The sequence below is a fragment of the Vanacampus margaritifer genome, chromosome 2 (genome assembly GCF_051991255.1).
Source record: "Vanacampus margaritifer isolate UIUO_Vmar chromosome 2, RoL_Vmar_1.0, whole genome shotgun sequence".
In the NCBI taxonomy this organism is placed as follows: domain Eukaryota; kingdom Metazoa; phylum Chordata; class Actinopteri; order Syngnathiformes; family Syngnathidae; genus Vanacampus; species Vanacampus margaritifer.
The window spans coordinates 37,113,273-37,118,314 of record NC_135433.1 but is presented as its reverse complement, the minus strand read 5'-3'; the positions used below and the strand labels follow the sequence as shown (position 1 = coordinate 37,118,314).

Sequence of the window (5,042 nt, the reverse complement as noted above, 5' to 3'; positions counted from 1 at the left end):
TTTTTTTCGTGATTATCCAGTTCACTCACCTTTGACCGCATGACTCGCTGTGTGGCAGGCATCAATTCAAAGTACAATCTTTCAAGGTGATTCTATTGTTGACTTTTAAATGAAACCCCCAAAAGCACGCAAATCAAGACTGTGGTGTGGAGGCAGATGACTCATTTCAACACACATTTAGTGGAGGTCAAGTGCTCAGAAAGAACAACAGGGACTTTTGTCTTGCGCTTTTGTGTCTGCGTGTGAAAAAGTAATTGTTTGTATTTTTCTATTCCTACTGCAAGTGAAGAACCCCCCGCGCAGTGTGTGCGTGTGTTTGCCTCCACTCGCAGCGGGACGGCTCCAGTGCGAAGAAGCCTAGAGGTACATACTAATCATATACGTAGCTGCTGGCTCCTCGCTGAGCACGTTTCCACAGTAACGCCATTACGTGGCTCGATAATACATGCAGCACTGGATCTCTTTTAGGTGGACTGATCACAAGATTGTTTACTTGTAAAAGGATGGAGCTTAAAAAGTTCAAGGAACACCGCAAGCTTCACTGTGGAGTTTCCTATGGCCTCCAACCAAGTACCATATGGTTGCTTGCATCTATTCAGTTGAGTTGTACCTTGAAATAGGGCTGTAAATACAAAATTTGATATCAACATGCCAGGTATATAATTTTGATTGACAAAAAAAAAAAAAGGATATAAAAATGGAAGCAAGCTTGAGACTTGAATCAATATTTATTCAGAAAACATGGAACAAACAAACAGTTGTTCAAAGGAAATCTAAACGGATTTTGGATCATGGATTGGATCAATTCTTAAAAATGAGTCGTTCAAAACCAAAAACGAATTCTGAAATCGGATTAGATTACATATTCCAATTTTATGGTCTGGATTTAACTCTCCGTTTGTGTGCGTCAAAACTTATTAGTGCAATTTTGATAACTTTGATCCTTAAAATCAGGATTATTCTGATTGCAGCTGTTGGTTGGTGTCAAGGAATAAAATGTCTGGTCAAATAAACAACATACCATGCAGTCAATATCAATTGATTATTGATGTTTTTCCAACTGATTTTCAAACTATACAATTGAATTTATAGACTACTTCACGTTACAGACAGTAGAAATAAAATAATCCTCTCAAAAGTTGTAAAAATCAAATAAAGTTTTCAATGAACTCAAGAAACAAATATTTACAGTCAAAATAAATTAAAGAGAGGGACATTCTGCTTTGTTATCCATGTGTATATATATTAGAGCTGTCAAACGATTACATTTTGTAATCAGATTATTCACATTTTAGAATTGTGATTAATCACGATTAATCGCTTAATAAAAAAGGCTTTTCATCAACATTTTTCCCCGCCAAATTTGAAGAGTTAATTACTTGCATAATTTAAAATGGGAAAAAATGATGGCAATATTTTGAGATGAACAAATATTCTAAATGTGGTAAAAATTAATAGTGCAATTAATTTGTGTTAATTCATGATTAATGCGACAATTTTATGTGATTAATTAATCAGTTAACACTTTAACTTTGACAGCATTAATATATATCTTTTTTGAATAATTGTAGAAACACTTTACACGGGTAGAATATGTGAATTATTTTAGGAGACTTCTTTTATTATGATGCAAATATTTTGACTCATTGTCACGTGATGACAGCAATTAGGAAAAGTGTGATTGAATTTATTTGAAACAGTGCTGTCCTTTTCCATGTTGGAAAGCAAGCACCTTTTTATCTCTCCTTGGCCCGATGATGTATTCCAACAACAACCGAAGGCGGCCCATGCATTTAAAACGACACTAATGTTAACATAGGCAATGTGGGTGTGTTATACCCCTTTAAGCAACAGACATTTGAACACAAATGTTGCAGCCAACACATGTAAAGAGACAATATTAAAGTAGTGTTATATACTGTATTCTTTATCCTCTGTGAAGAACGACTCCATGAATCTAACTTGAGTTCTACGCAGGACATGCACCACTGCTCTATGAGTGGCTACGGCATCCAGGCAGCAAGGTAAGTGTCAAGTTACACTATAAAATGAACCTGCATGATGGACATTATAAAAAGAACCAATAGCTGTTGCTTTATCGTAGAAAGCGTGATTGAAGAGTGACATTCAATAATCTTCAGTATAAACTAGTTGTCGTATTTGCCCCTTTCAAGATTTGTCACCATGTTCAGAAGATGTTTGTCGTTGTCTTAAGAAACCGGCAGGAACTGGATGCAGCTCATTTTCATGCTCTGCTTGTAGTTAGGTTTCCTTTCCTGGGTTATTTCCCTCATGAATATTTTTTGGAGTACTTTTAATTTGTTTTCAATTTGAATCTCCCCTCACATTTCTTTTTCTTTTTGCACTTGTAAAACTAATGATGTGCCCTTGAATAAAGACTTTAAGGATCCCCCCACCAAGGTTATATTAGTTAACTAAAACTAATTAAAAAACTAAAACTAAAACTCAAAAAAACAATTTCGCAAACGAAATAAATTAAAAACGAAAATGCTTTTTAAAAAACGAACACTAACTGAAACTACATTTTATGTTTACAAAACTAAAGCTAAAGATAATTATAGCAAAAATGTCCTTCGTTTTAGTCTTTGGTAATAAATGTAATGCATGAGCCTTTGCTGATGATTTTAAATGTGATTTTAAGTCGATTAAACAGCAGCCAATAGAAAAGCACCTTCAGATGACGTTGTTCCCTGTGGTGTTTTTTTAAATACTGCGCACAGTTAATACACTTTTTTATTTTTAAACTAAAACTAATACTGAAACTATCTCAAACCAAACTAAAACTAAGCATTTATGAAATAACTAAAACTAACAAAAACTAACAGAACCACCGTGAAAACTAATTACAACTAACTAAATTTAAAACCAAAACTCAAAACGAAATAAAAACTAACTAAAATGAAAAATTCCAAAACTATAATAACCCTGCCCCCCACTTTACAAATGTCCAAGTTTGCTCAGTGTTGAGTTCAAAGAATTAATCTCAAGCATGGTAAATGGTCTGAAATGACAATAGGGTTGTAAAAACAATGGTGTACCTTGTGGGTCGTAAATGTGCTGAACATTTGTTTTCTCTCTCCATAAATCAGTCTGATGAAATTCTTGAATACATTGTGTTGCAACTTTTCTATTCCTGTTATGTGATGAATCAACACCTGTTGAGCAATCTGCTAAACCTGATTTAAAACTGATACACTGTCTTGAAACACCAACCTGGGTTTCACACCCAAACTTAACCCTTTCAGGGACATTGGTCACTAGAGTGGACAGCTATTCAAAAGTGGTGATTGAATCTTGATTTAGGTTATCATAATGCATGCATGAATGGGCTACAACCTTAAACCTGTCTTCTAACCCTAAACCAGGTTTAAAGCAGCAAACCTCATTTGAAATACTAACCCTAATTTTAATACGTACTTTTAAATTTAGACACACACAAAAAAAAACAGTGGCCCAGAAACCAAATCTGAAACCCTAACTTAGACTTGAAACAACCAACCCAGGTGTGAAACATTCATTTTGAAACCCAAATTTAAAAAAAATTTCCAAACTAATTTTATCACCCAAACCATGTCTTTGAACCCCAATTAAAAAAAAAAGTAATTCTGGCTTTAATACATAATGTGAAACCATCAAACTATCTTGAAAGCCCAACCCAGGCTAGAAATTTTAAATTATAATCTAAACCTGGTTTGAAACGTAAAACCCCAAATTCCAAACTTAATTTGAAATCCTAACCCTAGTTTGAAATCCTACTTTTAGACCCTGACACTGGTTTGCCACTCTAATATTAAAACATGACAGGCTTGGGAAGTGGGAACCTTATTTGAATCCCCAAACCCCAGGCATGAAACCCTAATTTGAAACTTTGATAAAAAAACCCTTGCTTAAATTGAAAAATTAACCTGGGTGTAAAATCCTAACTTGAAACTGCAACCTTGTCTTGAAACCCCAAACCCAACTTTGAAACCTTATAAACCTGTCTTGAAACTGTAACCCTGGTTTAAAATCATAATTTCATAGCCTAACTAAATCGTAATTGTAAACTGTAATCCTGCCATGTAATCCCTGGTTTGAACCCCACACTTTTGTTTGACACCTTTACCCTGACCATAATGGTACGAGAAAACTTCATACTGAAAATCCAAATAAATTGACTGTAGCTCCCATACCTGGTGTGTACTGTCTGCATAAATTGTTGTCTCTCTTTCTCAGGGCTGTTCTGCGCTGTTTCAAAATCTTGGTGCGTGAGATGACCGTCTTGGCGCCGGAAGGCAGAGGAGCAGTCAAACAGATGCTCAGCAGATGTCAAGAGCACGACGTGCGCGCCGGGAACTCACTTTTTGTTTAACGGGCTGCTGAAGACGTGCCTTGCAGCGGATGCCAGTCAACGCCGCGTTGCCCAACGCGGCCGAGTGTGCGCCTCATTGCCGCGAAAGCCTGCATCACCTTTGCAAATCAGCAAAAAAATAAAGTTGGACTTTGTTGGCAACTTTATATATTAGTATTAACTGCAAAATGTTGCCACAAATACATTGGGAAGCAACAGTAAACAGTATTGCAGTTAAAGCGGTACCTTGACTCATGAATCAGAGTTTTACGTTGACACTTAGTGGAATTTTTGCTTGGTGTTGCAAGCCAAAATCTGACAGACGAACAAGGTGAGATGTGTCTCCGGTCAAATCAAGTGAAAAATAAATGCACAATTAGACAATGAAAAAACTCACGGTGACCATGCTAGTAACTCAAAACACTCATATCTGAAATAATCAATCGAAATGAATGGCAGTGCCATTTAATTTTTCCCGCTTTCTCCTTAAAAAACAATTGTTGTCATCTCATAAATAATACATGACCGTAGTGTTATGTTGAATGTCTAAATGTGTTGCTGCACAGTTTGTATTACACTGTCAGTCGCGTAAAGGGTTAGGCTATATATCGCTGCCGTCTTGCGAAATCCTTGTACCTATAAAATCATCACTTTTCAGGAGACTCCCCAAAACGTTTGATCTACCAATAAC

At 36.0% G+C, this 5,042-nt stretch overlaps 1 long non-coding RNA gene across 1 annotated transcript; it reads left to right on the top strand.

The window, feature by feature from the left end:
• The first annotated feature begins 1,508 nt into the window (after window positions 1-1,508).
• Window positions 1,509-4,590, top strand: LOC144044747 (uncharacterized). Its single transcript, XR_013291345.1, has 2 exons — window positions 1,509-2,024; window positions 4,237-4,590. It is a non-coding gene; the product is annotated as an uncharacterized LOC144044747 (long non-coding RNA).
• The last annotated feature ends 452 nt before the right edge of the window (window positions 4,591-5,042 follow it).